The sequence below is a fragment of the Cyprinus carpio genome, chromosome B22, assembly GCF_018340385.1.
Source record: "Cyprinus carpio isolate SPL01 chromosome B22, ASM1834038v1, whole genome shotgun sequence".
Classification (NCBI taxonomy): Eukaryota; Metazoa; Chordata; class Actinopteri; order Cypriniformes; family Cyprinidae; genus Cyprinus; species Cyprinus carpio.
The window spans coordinates 7748583-7768420 of record NC_056618.1 but is presented as its reverse complement, the minus strand read 5'-3'; the positions used below and the strand labels follow the sequence as shown (position 1 = coordinate 7768420).

The 19838-nt window shown below is 36.9% G+C and overlaps 3 long non-coding RNA genes across 3 annotated transcripts; all 3 read right to left on the bottom strand.

The window, feature by feature from the left end:
• Positions 1-3624: 3624 nt before the first annotated feature.
• Positions 3625-7163, bottom strand: LOC122141574. The gene is made up of 3 exons (XR_006157935.1): positions 7002-7163; positions 5805-6089; positions 3625-3672 (listed from the first exon to the last, which is right to left on the bottom strand). It is a non-coding gene; the product is annotated as an uncharacterized LOC122141574 (long non-coding RNA).
• An 8253-nt stretch (positions 7164-15416) lies between these two features.
• On the bottom strand, positions 15417-17101 carry LOC122141571. The gene is made up of 2 exons (XR_006157930.1): positions 17010-17101; positions 15417-16453 (listed from the first exon to the last, which is right to left on the bottom strand). It is a non-coding gene; the product is annotated as an uncharacterized LOC122141571 (long non-coding RNA).
• Positions 17102-17189: 88 nt separating this feature from the next.
• Positions 17190-18188, bottom strand: LOC122141570. Its single transcript, XR_006157929.1, has 4 exons — positions 18095-18188; positions 17977-18015; positions 17858-17884; positions 17190-17376 (listed from the first exon to the last, which is right to left on the bottom strand). It is a non-coding gene; the product is annotated as an uncharacterized LOC122141570 (long non-coding RNA).
• Positions 18189-19838: the final 1650 nt, after the last annotated feature.

Sequence of the window (19838 nt, the reverse complement as noted above, 5' to 3'; positions counted from 1 at the left end):
CTCTGAGAATATTTTACCTAATTTGGTTTTCCCGGTAAAAAAACAACTAGTCTTTTAAAAATTGCTTGTAAATCCAAATCTTGGATCCAATCTTTTTGTAAACTTGTTTTCTTTCAATTAGAATAGACTTTGAATTTCTCTTTGGAACCGATTAATCTTAGGTCTTATTGAGCTGAGCTTTTGCACCTCTGTTTTTGTGTGTTAAAAAAAAAAAAAATTAAACCTTATTTGTTGTTACTTTTGGCATTGTTCAGTAAAAAACTGAGATGCATAAGTTCAGACCAGGCCTACGACTAAGCAGTTCCAAAAATGAAATACAAAACCTGTGATGATTAAATAGGCCATAAAAAAAGAAAATGCAATATGACTTGGAGAGATGAATAATAGAATGTCCTTTCCTAATAGGTGCAGAAGATCGTGGATGACTTGAGCCGAACAGATGGATTGGAGCACACACCTCGTTAACAGAGAAGCACAGGATAAACACACACTGAGGACTTGGAGACATGAGGGAGAAAGGAACTGGAGATGACCGCTGGAGTATATCGCAGGAGCACAACACAGATACAAGTAGTCCACAATGCCAACAAACGAGACCGGACAGATGGTTTTGAACTTGTGGGTGTAATGAAGGGGGTATTTATGGTAATAAGGTGACTGGTATCAGGTGTGGTTTCAGGCCCAGTGCAGCTGTCAGTGGAATTAAAATATGGATAATATGCTATACAGTCCTCTTCAGTTATCAAGGGCGAGTTTCACTCCTCTGGATTGTACTATGTCTTTTGTTTGTGATTTTTGTTCGGGATCTTTGAGGAAAAGATGGGGGAGTTGTTTTTGGTATTTTGTTTTATTTTTATAATTTAATTTAAATTTTATATAGTTTTTGTTAAGTGATTGTATTATTTCAGATGCATTGAGAAATATTTATTGTGATTTGCATGAACCTATTCCCTATATGAATTAGGACATTGACAAAATAGCAGACAGAAAAGGTGCTTTCATCTATTACGTCGGTAACACTTTACAATAAGGTTCATTAGTTACATATTAGTTAAATGCTTTAGGTAACATGAACTAAGAATGAACAGTACTTTTACAGCATTTATTAATCTTAGTTCACCAATGCACTGTGAATTAACATGAACCTAACAATGAACAATGGTATTTTTATTAACTTGCATTAACAAAGATGAATAAATACTGTAATAAATGTATTGTTCATTATTCATTCATGTTAGTTAATACATAATGGAACCTTATTGTGAAGTGTTACCATGTCATTCTTCTTGCCATAACTAATAATATATCTGTTAAAGATAATAAAAGCAAAATATATTATATTAAAGGACTCAGTCTACTCACAGGAGCAACAACATTGAACGTCTTTGAGATCTGTCGTCTCTCACTGGTGATTTGTAGTTTGTAATGTCCATAGTGTTCATCTGTGATGTTTGTGATTATATTAAAGGACTCAGTCTACTCACATGGTGCAAGTTGCAACCTGTATTGTGGTTTTTTGCCAGATGCAACCTTGTCTCTGAATCTTTCTTCATTATTTAGGTATTCCTCGTCGTTTGTTTTATCCCACCTAGCTATGACAACAAATTCAGCTTTAATGAGAAGTTCTGAATTAGCAAACTTCCACTTTATTTGCTCACTTTCATGTATTTCAGTGATTTCGGTTTCTAGTGTGACAGATTCTCCCACTGGTATGAATACTGACTTCACTTCGTCTTTCTCAAAAACATCTGGAGAACAAACAGAAACAGTTTTTCAGACAGAGATCAGTGAAAGTGATCGGTCATTGCCACTAAGTTTGATAGATATTACTGATGTTGCTGTATATTGGCAAAAATCCATTTGCTATCTTTAAAACTTGACGCTCTCTAGAACTTGCATGTCAAATGTTTGGACCAATAAGCAAAGAATATCAAATTATCTGACAGAGAACAGCTGTTCTTTGTGATGGTGGTTTTTGATATATGAGTGTATGAGAATTTTGGAGAGTTTTGGGAATTTTAAATGTTTTTTTTTGTAGTGTATTTTGGTTTTTTTGTGTGTGTCTCTTGTTATCGTTTTTTTCTGTGTATCTCTCAATCATGATGGAGAGATTCAGTGATACAGTATCTTACCATTATTTGGTCGATCGACGTCCCCAGCGTTTCCAGGAACTACACCTTAACAATAATCATATGACTTAATTCAATAAACCCATTTGTCATAACTTCAATGTTTTAGCTTTAGAGTTCTTTGTTCTACAGTTATCTTATACTATTTTGTGTTTGTCTTTAGTGTTCTTTTTTTTATGGTAATTTTGTATTTTGTTATATTTTTTTGTTTGTGGGGTGTTTATGGAAACTGCTGAAAAAATTATAATGTTTTGTATGTTATCTTACCATTGTTTGGTTGATCAATGTCCCCAGTGTTCCCAGGAACTACAGCTTAACAATAATCACATGACTTAATTCAATGAAGCCCTTTAATGCTTTAACTTCAGTGTTCTTTGTAAAGTTATTTGTTGTCTTAGTGGACAGAATAAAGCCACATCAAACACATATAAACACACGAGTCATAGTTAAATAGTCCTCTCACCATTAGTCAGTCCAGCCGAATATGTTCTTCTCCATCAGGTGGGCCTGTATAAAAATAATCACTTAAGTTAAAGAATGAAGCAGAAATACATAAAAAAATTATTACAAAAATGTACTTTGTATAATAAGGGCCAGATTTAGCTACTTAAACAGGGCAAATTTGCATATAACACAAACACAAATTCAATGTTATGTCCAGTGCAAAATCAGTTAAGACATGCTTTTTTGGATGGTAAATAGTGACGCAAATACCACTGAATAGACTACCGCAAACCTAAATCACATTTAAATAGCATATTTAGTGGCCTGACAGTGAAAAGAAATGCATGTGCAATAAAGTCAACCACAAAAATTAACACTGTCCATGACTTTTCATCGCTAATTTCTCACGTCTTTAATAAATCCTTGCAGTAGATTTTTTTAATGCCAAAAGAGGGTTTGAACTGACTCAAGCTGTTAGTAAATCTGGCCCAAAAGCTTTACTAACAATTTAACTATAGGTATCACATACCCTGATTATCTGCTTGTTTGGTTGTTTTGGAATGTTGGTATGTGGGTAAATTAAAATACAGAACTGCAGCCACAGCCAAAGCCAAAGCACAAAAGCAAAATTTAAGAATAATATGGAATGTTGTATGTTGTTGTGCTTTGTTATAATGATAGCAGTATCAGTATAAACTTGAACAGATCAGCTCAGTAAATAATCGCTAATATCAGCTCTGCTGTACCTGAACATGTGTGACAGAGTTGACTGATGTCCAGATGTGTGGTCTGGTTGCTGATGGGATTGTTGAGCACACAGCTGTAGCTGTTTTTAATCCTGATATTGCCCACCTCTCAGATGGTAGAGAGAGAGTGATGCTAGAGAGAGAGAGAGACTGCTGCTGAGATCACGACACACTGATGCTGGACAATAAACTGTTTCCTTTGTACCAGGAGAGAGTCACATGACTCACATCCACCACTGAACACAACAATGAACAATTTAATGATGGACTAAGAACATTGTGAAGATTCTGAGATGATGATGATGATGATGATGAAGAACAGTCTCTGCTGATGACAGGAACAGGCAGATGAGCTGGAGAGGATAAACATGCAAAGCATAGTTTACAGATAAATATATTTTTAATTCATTTGAATATAGCATACTGTTATTTACAACAGAAAGTAACTGAATCTTTGCAGTAGTGCACTACAAAGGTCACTGTACACTGTAAAAATATTTGTCACTTTAACAGCAAAAGACTCTAAAGATGCTACAGTAATGATTTGTTCCCTTACTATACACAGTGAAAACTGTAATATATCTACTGGGACATCTACATTATACTTACATTTAATCATTTAGCAGAGACTTTTATTCGAAGCGACTTACAATTTTACAGTACAATAATGTAACAGATTTGTGGAAAATTGTAGACTAATATATTTAACTGAGACATTTTATGTAACTTATGTGTTTTTAATTTATGTCATTTTTCTAATTTCACATTTTTACAGTGTACTAGAGGAAAACAACAATTTGAAGATTATTGTAAAAGCTATATGAACTATTCAGTGAATTAAACATTATTTGAATTGCAAAGTTGTCTAAATCATCCTTTTATGTTTGGAATATTGTTTCAGGTGGATGAACTTGCTTAGACATCGTCATGACAGAAGTTGATAGAATAGATATTACATGTTATTAAGTGAATTTACCACATAGTTGCAACAAAACATGCTGAACAACAGATCAAACAGGCTGTATGTTCCCATTTTTGGGAGAAATATAGGGGGAGGAGTCGTAATACTGCAATCTTATAGCTTTGCCTATGATTGATAGTTTTCATGTGACGTCACACCCTTACAGGAACACCCACCTGGAGGGCAAAATGAGGCTTTGCTCCTCTGACCACCAGTTATTTTTACAAGGTTTGCATCAATAAGTAATGTAATAAGACCCTGATATTAAAAGGCCAAATTCAATATACAACTTATTGATGATGCATACTTTGTACAGGCAAGCAGATGAAAACCCAGAATATAAAACACAATGCGCAAAAGTGCAAAGTTTAACATTAAATGGTTTCCCATAGAAAACCATTATAAAAAAAAAAATAAAAAAAAAAACAATTAACCCATTAGCACATAGCGTGTATATTATGGGCTCATTTGCATTTCTATATAAAGTATGGATCATCAATAATCTGTATACTGAATTTGACCTTTTAAAGCGATAATTCACCCAGAAATGAAAATTCTGTCATTAATTACTCACCCTCATGTCGTTCCAAACCCGTAAGACCTTCGTTCATCTTCGGAACACAAATTAAATTAAACAACGTAAGCACGTGGTAATGCTGAAACAGAACACACATGCGCTGTGCTTGTTTACATTCAGATCAAAGCATGTGCATGCATCGTATACTCTCCAAAACGGCGCCAGGATGATGCAGAGGAGACAAATTGTTGAAAATAAAAGTTGTTATTTTTGTTTTATTTGTGCACAAAAAATATTCCCGTAGCTTTAAAAAAATTATGGTTGAACCATTGATGTCACATGGACTGTTTTACTGATATCCTTATTACATTTCTGTGCCTTGATCGTGGTAGTACCCTTGCTGTCTATGGGAGGGACAAAGAGCTCTTGGATTTCACCAAAAATATCTTAATTTGTGTTCTGAAGATGAACAAAGGTCCTACGGGTTTGAAACGACATGAGGGTGAGTAATTAATGACAGAATTTTCATTTTTGAGTGAACTACCCTTTTAATATGACCATTTTAATACATTAAAGCACTTTAAGTGTTTTTAACAATAAACATTTTAGAATGTCACACTGATTTTAGTGATTGAAATATTGTGGTGGATGCTTTATATGGATTGCAAATGGCCACAACTTGCATTTTGTTCACATGTCTTTGTTTTATTGTTCTGAGAGGTGACCGGAATATTTGTTGATTGGAAACAGATGGAAAATTGGCAGACATGTGCTGCAGTTCTATGGATGTTTTGCCCTCCAGGTCTTCAAGCCAGTCATGTGACTGAAAACTATGAATAGTCTTTAGGCCACCAGGGCAAACGACTTGAGTAACATCATAGACCTTTAAGAAGTAGAATTTCTTTACGTACATAAAATTTTACATAAAAAAATTAACATTTATTTTAATGCAAACTTGTTCTTCACATCAAAAGATTTGACAGAGATAAAAGACTTGAGCTACTCACCATAGACAGTAACATTAAATGTCTTGTATAAGTTCCTCTTGACGATGTTTAATTTATATATTCCAGAAAAATTAGCTGTGATGTTGTTGATGGTAAGAGATCCATTTGACTGGTCCACCAGCAATCTGTCTCTAAAAATCTTAATTTCTGAGTTCATAACTATGACAGTTTCGTCAGGTCCAAAGGTCCACACTTTCATATCTTCACTCTGTATTTCATCAGTGTTCAGAGTGACAGAATCTCCCTCCAACACTGATACTGACTTCACTGAATCTGGATCACCACCTGAAGAAATGGTTAAAAAAAAAAAAAAAACCTTTCAGGATCCAGTGACAACAAATGCAGCATAGTCTACGTGCTCTGCACGCATGGTTTCTCCAACCCACTTATGATTGACATGCATGTACTTGCATGAAAAATGTTTCAAACTTGGCCCTGGGCCCTGCATGACATTGAACAACAAGATGGAATGTAATGGTAAAATGTAATGATAAAAAGTCAAGACAGAGATGACTGCAGCTGCCATGTGAGAAATGCTAAAATGTTTGTATGGTCTGCTGCTCATGCCATGGAGAGCCATGCATTTGATGTGTACTGGATTTTGCGATACCTATTGTCACACTGAGGATGAGGGCTCATGCACAACTACATACACAAAAGCTGCAAATATTCACTGATGCTCAAGAAACAGGAAACAATGCATTTAGAGCCAGAGAGATGTACATTTTTAACAGAAATATTGGTGTAAAGTAAACTATTGTTTTGTTTTCTGGAAACCTTGTAAATATGTAGCTTCTGAAGGGCAGTATTAATTAAAAATTAGACTGCTAAATGAAATCTCTGAGAGGTGGTTAGTGGTGCTGTTACGATTCACTGCTTAATTTAAAGCTGACAAAGCTTGGTCCATGACCTCAAAAAAGAAAGCTATGGAAATATGGCTTTAGGAGCGTAGGCTGAAGTTTCCGCCTCCACAAATAGTAAATGTGTATAGATTTTGTGCTATACAAATTCTTACATATGTTAACAGCATAATTTTCTGTAATTAAAACAATTACTAAAACACCCATAGTCTATTTTTTGTTCATGTACCTGCAGAGCATTTGTTTTTAATTAGTTTAATAAAGCTGTACAGGTTCAAAACTAGAAACTGATTAACTAAACAAAACTGAAAGTGCAATAAACAAGTCTACTACTTACCATGTATGTGTAGCAATAATAATGAAAAAATGAAAAGATGGATCTTCATATCGCTGTAGATTTGAGTCAAATCTGTTTCCAAAAAGCAAAAAATAGGCACGAAGATCAAACTTTCCACAAGACAGCAGATAGAATTACAGGACGTAAACCTACCGAACAGGTTTGAAGCCACAGCTACAGTTTTGTGGATCATGTTACGGAAGTGCTGAAGTGCAGGGTCCTTCAGTGTAATTCTTGACATCAGTCTCTTGTGTTAAGCCTGGTCCCAGACTAAAATGCATGTCTGGGCTGTTTTAACTAAAATTAAAGCTGGTGGTTATTAAGCCTCTTATTAAGATACCACAACTAGATCCTAGTGATTAGTTTCCATTGTTATGCTGATGAGATATATATATATACGTATATATATATATATATATATATATATATATATGTAGAGTATTTCAACAAGACCAGATGAAATTTCTAAATTATCCAATAATTTTCTCCAATTAAATTCGGATGAGACAGAGATATTACTTATTGGACCAAAAAACAATACACAGAATCTAGTAGACTACAGTTTGCAACTAGATGGATGTACTGTTACTTCCTCTACAGTCAAAAATCTGGGTGTTATATTAGACAGCAACTTGTCTTTTGAAAATCATATTTCCATGTTACAAAAACAGCATTCTTCCATCTTAGAAACATTGCCAAGCTACGAAACATGTTACCTGTTTCTAATGCAGAAAAGCTAGTTCGTGCATTCATGACCTCTAGACTGGACTATTGTAATGCACTGCTAGGTGGTTGTCCTGCATCCTCAATAAACAAGCTACAGGTAGTGCAAAATGCAGCGACTCCTAAATATAATGTAGAAACTTAAATTTTCTGTAAAGCTGCTTTGCAACGATTTGTATCGTGAAAAGTGCTATACAAATAAACTTGAATTGAAATTTTACTTTCAATAAAACTGTGGTTATTTTATTGGCTTATATATTTTTTAAATTCAGTATCATTAAAATTATTAAGTTTAATTAAAAAGTCCAACAAAATTGTTTTATATTATTTAATAAAATAATAATTATTAAAAAGGATTTTCTGTTTCGGCCCATAATTTTCATTTTTGTGCATCCCTAGGAAAAATATATAATCTGAGATATTTCACATTTATTTCACAATTGCTGTTTGACGACTGTTCAGTCTGTTTAGTTTGTAGTTGCCTGGAGGAAATAGGGAGATTGAAAAGTTTATCTGATTGGTGAAAAATTTTCTATGAGCCTGCAATAAAGGTAAGAATGTTATAGCTAATGATGCACAATATTTGTGTTTACTTCAATGCATGATGATATTGGCTACAAAAATCACATTAGTACACAAAACACTATATAGTTTTCATAATGCTGAACACATTATTATTTTTCTCTATTCTATCTACATGTTTTCTTTAAAATAATAAAAAAATCTAACACTACCCAGATAGGCAAAATTCCTTAGGCCCACACCTGACATTTTCATCTGACCCACATACCGTATGGAATGATGGCAATTGGGCGGTCCGCTCCTGTTGCCCAGATTTGGGCCACAAGCAAGCCAAAAGAAGGCCCAATGTCAGCCATGAATAAATCAAATAAAGCAGAACTGGTCCAAATCTGGGCCACATCGATTTTAATTCTGGCCCAGATCAAACACCTTGCCCTGGCCCACATACTATGAAGAATGATGGCATTTGGGTGGACCACTCCTGTTTGCCGGATTTGGGCCACATGCAAGTCAAAGGAAGGCCCAATGTCAGCCATGAATAAACCAAAACTGGCCCTAATGTGGGCCACAGTTGATTTTTATTCTAACCCTGGTCTTCCCCACACTCCTCATGTGGCCCACATGCTGCATGGAATGGTGGCATTTTGGCAGTGGTTCACAAGCATGCCACCACACAGCCACATTTTAGCTAATAATGAACTAACTAAACCATAAATATACATTATCTGGGCCACACTAAGCCTTAAGTGAGTTATGATTTCACCTACTTGATAAAATCATCCCAACCCAAGTTTTGCACAAGCAGCAATTAAAATGTCACAGATAAATATTCAAAGACACATTCTATTACTTTAAAAACTGTTCTTCACAAGTTTGAACTTAAATGCGTCTCACTCAGACTCTACCTATAGCCTACAGTAAGTCTGTGAATGTCATAGCTACGCTGTGTTAAAGGTGTCATACAGTGGGTACGGAAAGTATTCAGACCCCCTTAAATTTTTCACTCTTTGTTATATTAAAGCCATTTGCTAAAATCATTTAAGTTCATTTTTTTTCCTCATTAATGTACACCCCATATTGACAGAAAAACACAGAATTGTTGACATTTTTGCAGATTTATTAAAAAAGAAAAACTGAAATATCACATGGTCCTAAGTATTCAGACCCTTTGCTCAGTATTTAGTAGAAGCACCCTTTTGATCTAATACAGCCATGAGTCTTTTTTGGGAAAGATGCAACAAGTTTTTTCACACCTGGATTTTGGGGATCCTCTCCATTCAAGGCCTTGCAGATCCTCTCCAGTTCTGTCAGGTTGGATGGTAAACGTTGGTTGGGACAGCCATTTTCAGGTCTCGCCAGAGATGCTCAATTGGGTTTTTAAGTCAGAGCTCTGGCTGGGCCATTCAAGAACAGTCACGGAGTTGTTGTGAAGCCACTCCTTCGTTATTTTAGCTGTGTGCTTAGGGTCATTGTCTTGTTGGAAGGTGAACCTTCGGCCTAGTCTGAGGTCCTGAGCACTCTGGAGAAGGTTTTCGTCCAGGATATCCCTGTACTATTGGCCGCATTCATCTTTCCCTCGATTGCAAACCAGTCGTCCTGTCCCTGCAGCTGAAAAAACACCCCCACAGCATGATGCTGCCACCACCAGCTTCACTGTGTGGGGACTGTATTGGACAGGTGATGAGCAGTGCCTGGTTTTCTCCATACATACCACTTAGAATTAGGCCAAAAAGTTCTCATCTTGGTCTCATCAGACCAGAGAATCTTATTTCTCCCATCTTTGGAGTCCTTTCAGGTGTTTTTTTAGCAAACTCCATGCGGGCTTTCATGTGTGTCTTGCACTGAGGAGAGGCTTACGTCGGGCCACTCTGCCATAAAGCCCCGACTGGTGGAGGGCTACAGTGATGGTGACTTTCTACAACTTTTCTCCCATCTCCCGACTGCATCTCTGGAGCTCAGCCACAGTGATCTTTGGGTTCGTTCTTTACCTCTCTCTCACCAAGGCTCTTCTCCCCCGATAGCTCAGTTTGGCTGGACGGCCAGCTCTAGGAAGGGTTTCTGGTCGTCCCAAATGTCTTCCAGTTTAAGGATTATGGAGGCCACTGTGCTCTTAGGAACCTTAAGTGCAGCAGAATATTTTTTTGTAACCTTGGCCAGATCTGTGCCTTGCCACAATTCTGTCTCTGAGCTCTTCAGGCAGTTCCTTTGACCTCATGATTCTCATTTGCTCTGACATGCACTGTGAGTCTGTAAGGTCTTATATAGACAGGTGTGTGGCTTTCCTAATCAAGTCCAATCAGTATAATCAAACACAGCTGGACTCAAATGAAGGTGTAGAAACCATCTCAAGGATGATCAGAAGAAAAATGGACAGCACCTGAGGTTAAATATATGAGTGTCACAGCAAAGGGTCTGAATACTTTAGGACCATGTGATATTTCAGTTTTTCTTTTTTAATAAATCTGCAAAAATGTCAACAATTGTGTGTTTTTTCTGTCAATATGGGGTGCTGTGTGTACATTAATGAGGAAAAAAAATGAACTTAAATGATTTTAGCAAATGGCTGCAATATAACAAAGAGTGAAAAATTTAACGGGGTCTGAATACTTTCCGTACCCACTGTATGATGCGATTTCAAATTTTCCTTTCTCTTTGGAGTGTTACAAGCTCTTGGTGCATAAAGAAGATCTGTAAAGGTGCAAAGACTAAAGTCTCAAATCCAAAGAGATATTCTTTATCAAAGTTAAGAGTCAACCACAGTATGTGGGACGATTTGCATAACGCCGCCCAAATGTTCATGCAAAGAAAGAAGGCATACCTTTTATTCCCGTTGTAGTATTGTTGTTGCTGCTGCCGCCATGTCGTATAGACGCTGTGTGTTTCACTGTGAAAGTGAAACTACTTTGTTTGGCCTTCCAAAAGAGGACGATATCCGCTTCATCATGCCTGAAGCTGATCTGTGCTGGTCGCTGAGGAAATACATCAACTTTGCACTGTGATCGCCGAATCAGCTTTCACCTTGGACGAGTGTTGTCACATGTGGTTGCCGCAAGCACAAGGTACGCTCCTTCGTAGAATCTGCCTGCCGCACCATTCTCAGGCCGCCCGCCTCTGCTCACTCAAGCCGGCCTCGGTTCACTCTAGACCGCGGCTCACTCTAGGCCTCCGACCTCTGCTCACTCAAGTGTGTGACGCTGTTTCGTTGAGAAAGCGAAACTACTTTGTTTGGCCTTTCAAAAAAGGACACGACTAGAAATCATGTTTATCACGTTTATAGTGGGTTTTATGTTTATGTCTCGTCGCTCCGGCCGGACAAGGCATCACAATCACTGTTGCCAACTCTCGCGAGACAAATAAGCAACCGCAGCTTCAAAAACAAGCCCAAAACAAGCCCAATATATATATATATATATATATATATGTATATATTATAATTTATTATCATCAATATTATTTATTATTAATTATTTATTACTAATAAATGAGCCTGCAACATATTAAAATGAAACTACTCTTTTATCTGAAAAGCAAAAACATAAGTTATTTTACAAAAATCAGCAAACTGCAACAAAGCAGGAACAAAACTCATCTCCAATCACCTGTGAGCAGAATAGGATTTGAGAGATGGAAAAGAAGATAAACACGAGCTTCAAAGGGGAGCTGTAACACAGCCGCATACTTATTAGGTTATAGCCTACTAAAATATTGTCTATTCGACCAAATATATACTCTTAGTAGGCTATAGGCCTACTTGTTTTTTATTACAGCCCGTGATAATACATTACAAAAACATTGTAAAAATTTAAAATTAGGCTACCTTATAAAGGAAAAAAGTCATCCCACTCCTCTAAAGTCTACTACTATCATTGCTTGGATCACAGCGTCACGCGCCTTCTTTTCGAACGTGATTTACCTCCAATCCCTCATTGAAGAAAAATCACGTTAAAAAAAAAAGGTGCATGAGGAGGGGGCGAAATATTTGGCAAATTACGCTACATCGCTTATATTTTTGCACTGATTGGCTATTAACTGTGAGCAGACAAGAGTGTCAATCAATGCACTGGAGAATACAGTGAACATAAATGAAAAGAAACGAAGTTGCTTGTCAGGTTTTCCTAACAAGCAACCATATTTTTTAAAATAAACCCAAAAAACCGCAACCCGCGACCCGGGATTTTTCCACGCAACTTTACAAAAAAATGAGCCCAAAGTCGCGTATAATACGCGGACTTGGCAACTATGATCACAATATGTTAAGCGATGTAATATTTCCGTCACACGCTTGAGGTATTCGGCCAATCGCAACGCACTGGATAGCTGGCCAATCAGAGTACACCTCGCTTTTCAGAACGATGAGCTTTGTGAAAATCGACGCGTTTTAGAAGGCGGGGCATAGAGGAGCAACAATAATGTACAGTATGTGGAAAATAATGTGTTTTTTTTAACCTTAAACTGCATTAACACATTTCATTACACCAAATACACAAAATAATGTTATTTTTGTTTTTTTTTTTTTTTAGTTCTTTTTAATAATTTTCATTTTATTAAATAAGCATGTCTGAAAACCTGTGCTGACCAGCTGGCCCCCATCTTTTCACAGATCTTCAACAGATCTCTGGAGTTGTGTGAAGTGCCTTCCTGCTTCAAACGCTCCACCATCATCCCCGTTCCAAAGAAACCCAAGATTACAGGACATAACAACTACAGACCTGTGGCTCTAACGTCTGTCATCATGAAGTCGTTTGAAAAACTGGTTCTGACATGGGATTGCATTTCATCCTGCAACATCTGGACAAAACAGGGACTTATGTGAGGATCCTGTTTGTGGACTTCAGTTCGGCTTTCAACACCATCATCCCAACAGTCCTCCAGACCAAACTGACCCAGCTCTCTGTTCCTAGCTCTATCTGTCAGTGGATCACCAGCTTTCTGACAGATAGGCAACAGCTAGTGAGACTGGGGAAACTCATGTCAAACAGCAGCTCCACCAACACTGGTGTCCCTCAGGGATGTGATCTTTCCCCACTGCTCTTCCCTGTACACCAACGACTGCACCTCAAAAGATCCCTCTGTCAAGCTCCTGAAGTTTGCAGATGACACTACAGTCATCAGTCTCATCCAGGACGGTGACGAGTCTGCTTACAGACAAGAGGTTGAGCAGCTGGCTGTCTGGTGCAGTGTCTTAACAACCTTGGAGCTGAACAACGCTCAAAAACAGTGGAGATGATTGTGGACTTCAGGAGAAACCCCCCTGCACTCCCCCCACTCACCATCTTAGACAGCACTGTGGCTGCAGTGGAGTCATTCAGATTCCCTGGGAACCACCCATCTCTCAGGACCTGAAGTCAGACAATCACATTGACCCCCATTGTTAAAAGGCCCTACAAAGGTTGTACTTCCTTCGCCAGCTGAGGAAGTTTAACCTGCCACAGGAGCTGCTGAAACAGTTCTACTCAGCCGTCATTGATTCTGTACTGTGCACTTCAATAACTGTCTGGTTTGGTTCAGCTACAAAATCAGACATCAGAAGAATACAGAGAATGTTTCAGACTGCTGAAAGGATTATTTGTGCTCCCCTGCCCGCCTTCAAGAACTGGTATACATCCAGAGTGAGGAAAAGGGCTCAGAAAATCACTCTGGATCCCTCACATCCAAGTTACCCCATCTTTGAACTTTTGCCTTCTGGCCGGTGATTCAGAGCCGCAAATACCAGGACAGTCAGGCACAAGAACAGTTTCTTTCCCCAGGCAATCTACCTCATGAACAGTTAAATGTTCCCCACTTATGCAATAAAAATGTGCAATATCCTTTTATTTGTTAACCCTCCATCCAAGTACATCCCTGCATCTTACTCAATTCTATTCCATTATCATCTATAGCACAACTGTTTATACAATTTATTTATTAGCAAAAAAAAATTTTTTTTTTTTGTCTGTGTTGTTGTCTCTGTGTACTGGAAGCTTATATCACTAAAACAAATTCCTTGTATGCGCAAGCATACTTGGCAATAAAGCTCTTTCTGATTCTGATTCTGATTTAGCAGCATCATATGACCCCTTTAAAGAGGGCACAATGAAGATGAAAGGTTATATTTCACAAGTCTCTAATCCAACAAGGGTAACTCCAAACACAATGTAGCACAGCAACATTTAAGACATGCAGACAGACGTAAGACCAGAAAAACTCAAAGTTAACATACAGGAACTTAAGTACTCGGAGCAAACAAGGATAATTAACTAGGCACACCTGAACAGAATAATACAATCAGCACAACAAGGGAAACGGTGCAAAAGGAAAACAAAGTCCAAATTAACAGAAACCGTGACAGTAAGAGTACAATCATTATAATGCACTTCTGTTTTTATGCTGCACAGTACACATATATAAAAAACTGCCAATAAAGGCATGTTTTAAAAAAATTAATTGCTGCGTATGTAGCCTTCTTAAGACTCACATCGAGATCACCCTGCATCAGTTAACTGTTGCATCCTACTAAAAGTAGCCAAATTCTATTAGGCCATATTTACAATTTCAAGCTTCCATTTCAATTAGCCAGTGTCAAGTGTTACATCCAAGAAGTGGTCCTCATCTGTTTTATAATATATGGGGCATATTTGCCATGTCAAATATGGGACAAGTTGGCTTTTTGTAAAAAGTTGACAAGTTCATTTGTAAGTCGCTTTGGATAAAAACGTATGCTAAATGACTAAATGTAAAAGAAAAATATATGGATGTCAGTTGGGTCTAACAAGTGTTCAGTTACCCACGTTCTTGAAAATATCTTCTTTGGTGTTCAACAGACTAAACAAACATACAGGGATGCGTTTCCCAAAAGCATCATTAGCTAACTATGGTCGTTAGTTCCATTGAACTCTATTGGTAATGACGGTACTTGTGACTATAGATGCTTTAGGGAAATGCAACCCTGGTTAAGAACTTGAGGGGGAGTAAATGCTTTTCAGTTTTCGGTGTAGGCCTACCACTATCTCTTTAATTTATGTTATACACATTCATTAGGCAATGAGGGGAATGCTTCTCAATATTTATTGTATGATTTGGAAGATTTTCCTTTGCTTATACCTTTTTAGGGTTTAGTTGGGGATAATGACCAGCTGACCCGAAAGTACATTTTGCATATAAATCAACATAAGGCATTAAAAGCACACAACATTTCTTAAGTCAATTTTATTAGTCCCTAAAATATATTTGAATGTGAATTTACAAAGAGCTTCTCAAATATCACAGTATGTAAATAAACGCTGGACTGAATATTAAAAACTCAGTATATCACGACATATTCACATTACAAGTTAATGTCAACATTAATGGCAGTATTTCGCTCCCAAATTTATTTATAAGATGCAAACAAACCCTGATACCGTTTATATACAATATGAGGTTAATAAATGTTTTGCCACTGTCATTTTGGTCCAGAGATTAGCATATTTAAAGTTGCAGTGTATTGAAATTATATTTACTGTAGGTCTTTAGCACCATATTATAAGAGCACTTAAGTAGTTTTATAATAATGTATCAGAGTGTAACTAAATAATAGTAGCTTTGCTATTTTAATTGACAATTAATGATTAGCCATGTTTTCCAATACATACTAGTATGGTATATCATTTATCTCTGCTTGGCCCCTTAATAAATTATTGGAGTAATATTTAAGGTGGACTCTTGTATAACAAAAATTATTCAAAATAATAGTACACTAAAAATAATGAAAAAAAATACAATATTTTCTAAACTACTATTAACAAAAAACATCAAATAGTGTTAAATGAATCCTTTGGAGAGAGTCACATAGCACTGTTAACCAACTGTTAGTGTAAATATACTTCAGTTAAGAAGTATGTTGTCCTAGTAATGCCAAAGAAAACCTTTAGCTCCTCAATAACATGCACCTGTTTTTGCATACTGTCAGAATACATACTGCACTTGATTCATATCTTCTCAACCATTTAAAAAGTATGGTCTTTGAGTATGCTTGTGTATAATATGAATACAATCCATATTTACTACATCTGACATACTGTCCTTGTCATGTGACCTTGTGTCGCCGTTCCCCAACTTTTATGACTATGATAACTCCTCATCTGTGTCCGTCGGCTCCACAGTGTATGTAGTAGTGTTGTTGGGGTCCTCTTCTGGTATCAGTGACAACATTGTGTCATTTAGATCATCCCATTCCTTTTTTGTGGGAGCTGTAAAATAAAAAATTACAAGGAAAAATAAAAAACAGAGATAGGAACAGTGTTAAACTGCACTTTATGGCAAATGTAAATTACAATTACCAGATTGCAATTATACACAGAGGCAGGCATGCAAATTTATTTACTATTTACTTGGAGATTAGTCGTGGGAAGTCGTGGCCTAATGGTTAGAGAGTTTGACTCTTAACCCTAAGATTGTGGGTTCGAGTCTCGGGCCAGCAATACCACGACTGAGGTGCTCTTGAGCAAGGCACTGAACTGGCGCCGCAGCATAAATGATACCCACTGCTCCGGGTGTGTGTGTGTGTGTGTGTGTGTGTGTGTGTGTGTGTGCACTTTGGATGGGTTAAATGCAGAGAACGAATTCTGAGTATGGGTCACCATACTTGGCTGTATGTCACTTCATGATTAGGCTATTAAAACACTGCTACTGTGTTTTAAGTGAAATGTTTAATACTAAGGCTATAATACTAGGCTCAAACACAAGAGTCAGAATGAGAGTTGGAGTAAGACAAAGAGAAACATTTTAAATACTTAAGCTTCTCACCACGGACATTGACTTTGATTGTTTTTGTTAAGTGGATTGGTGTTGCTCTTGATCTCTACTTTAAATTGTCCAGTGTCTTTGACTCTCATGTTTCTTGAATGTTTCTTGATGGTGAGATTTCCAGTCTGATGGTCCAGCTGTAGTCTGTCTTTGAATTCTTGATGGTGAGATTTCAACCTGCCGCTCCTTTTATCGCATACAGCGATGACACTATATAACGTTGTGGATTCAGATACTCTGGAATCAGCATATTTCCACCGTAGCCGATCATCTCTCTGAATTTCAGTAACTCCACTCTTTAGAGTGACAGTTTCTCCTTGATTTACTTTTATTTTCTTCACTTGATCTGGTTCAGAATGAAACATATCTGGAGAAAGAAAAAGTTTTTCAAGACATGAGTTAAACATATACAGTGTCGTATGCAACTGGGAAAGGGCCTTGTCAAACAAATCTTATGCCACAAAAGTATTTGTGGTTTTGTAGAACATGTTCCTGAATCAACATCCTTGCTGGCCCTGGAACAAAATTACTGTTTTGTCTGGGCCTTAGCACATGGTCTCAGAAAAAAACTGCAATTTATTGAACTGATATAGAGCACAACAGTAGGACTTTTTTTTTAATTCAAGTAAAGTTTTCTTCAAGCAAAACATTTCATAAAAGTGTTTGATAGAGTGTGAATTGTTGAATATAAAACAAAACAGATATGTTGTTTTTCATTAGGACAAACTTCAGGTTATCAAACATCTAAATCAGTGAGCCAGGGTAGATTACAACCTGAGATTTATGCAAAGTATGGTAAAGTTTCTCACAGCTGGTGGTGTAATGGAGGTGTATCATTAAATTCTTACCATGAAGTGGATCAGATTCTGTCGGACCTGTTTGAACAATAATGGTACCATTTTGTTAATCATGAATTACATTTAATGGACAATGCAAATGAATTTAAAATAGTTTTACAGTAACTTACCATCTGGTAAATCTCTCCCCTGATCAGGAATTTCATTATCTGCAGAAGACAAAGATGTAAATCCGATTTGTACTCAAACACACAGAGATTCAGTGCACACAGTAATACAATATCTTACCATTATTTGGGTTATTAGCTTCTTCCACAAGAGCTCGACCTGTTCAAACAATAATCAGACTTAATTCAATGAAACATGTTAATTACATTTTAGGTTTCAGAGTTGTACTTTCTTTCTTTTTTTTTTGTTTTTGGTTTTATTTTTTTTTATGTTTGGTAATTTTTTTTTTTTTTGGTGTTATTTTTTTTGTAAGGAAGAACAAAGGACGCTAGAGGTATCTTTATGTATATAACTTTATCAATGCTTGTACAAGTCTGGAAAAGTCAAGACATGCCTGAACAAGTATCAGGGACAGTCTATAGGTGGAAAGACTGATTTCTTTTTCTTTTGTGCAAGAATACAGACTACTGCATGTTTGTTGTTCCTGTGAGTGAATGATTAAGAAGTAAGTTATCTGTTTACCTTCCAAGCTGTTCAACTGAAATATTTTACATACTCTGTTATTGTCATTTGTGAACTGTACTAGTTCAAATAATAATTTAAATAATATGTATATGTTTAGGTAAATTGCATGCAGACCTAATGAGGCCAAATGTCGAAGCTCCTTTAATAGTGCACCGTTGCATATTTTCCACAGTATTATTTCGATATGTAAGCTTACTTGTACACTTGTCTATGGCATATAAATGATACACTTGAATGCAGCTGTTTAGATAACTTGAATTATTATTGCTACTGCTATGTATAATGTTCCTGCTCTTTATGTTAGTCATAATACTGTTTACATTAACATCTTTTACATTGTATTTTGCTTCCTCTGTTCATTGTAGACCACACACATGTGCACACACAGTGCCTGTACTATCTCATACATGCAGAAATAATCCAAATAAATCCTCTAACTGTGGGACCGGTTTCTTTTTCTAGTTTTTCTATAATGTAACTCCCACCACCATTTCTACTAGTGCCTAACCAAACCCTTTGAGCATCCCTTAAACTCGAATAATCGGACCTCCTACAATCATACAGAGAAACTGTGGACTAATATCTAATTAAAAAAATAAATAAAATACATTTCATCCATGGTTGGCCAAAATTGTGAACTGAAGAACAATTCATGAATGTGAATTTAAAGCGTATTGGCCACAACATGCAGGAAGTTGAATTCTCATAAACTGAGAAACCAAAATTCCTTTGATCTTTTGACTTATAAGAGGTCATTGTACTATAAAAAGATCCTTTGGTCAGAACTCAAAAGTGTCATTAGTCTAAAAAGAGCTTATATTGAAGCTAGTCGATTCACCCGTGAACCGTACCCGAGTCCACTTAAACAGGGTGGTGTTGTGGGGGGTTGTTATTATGTACTGTGTTGTTCGCTGCTGATGTGAACGCAATTGTAAGACGTAAGTGCCGTTATGTACCGGAAGCTTTGTAAACAAAATGAACGGTTCAAAAGCGTAAATATATAAAATTGCAGAGAGCAATGTTATGCATTTGCCACCTTCTCCTGCGCCGACGTTACTAAGTGAACGCCAAGCTCTGGTGGTAAACAAAGCTACTGGCGTTGATGACACAGGCACGAACGAACTGCGTACAGTTTGAAACGAACTGCGGTTTGGACCCAAATAAAATAATATGAATGCAGTCTGGCGGGGGCAGGGGGAGGGGAGGGCAATCGAACTTGGGTTCGAACCAGGCAAGTGAACCAAGTGTGAAAGCACCCTAAAAGACAGCTTGTGGAATGTACCACTGTTAGATGTAATAGTGTGGATAAACACTGCCTCTGCAGAAGATGATCAACGCC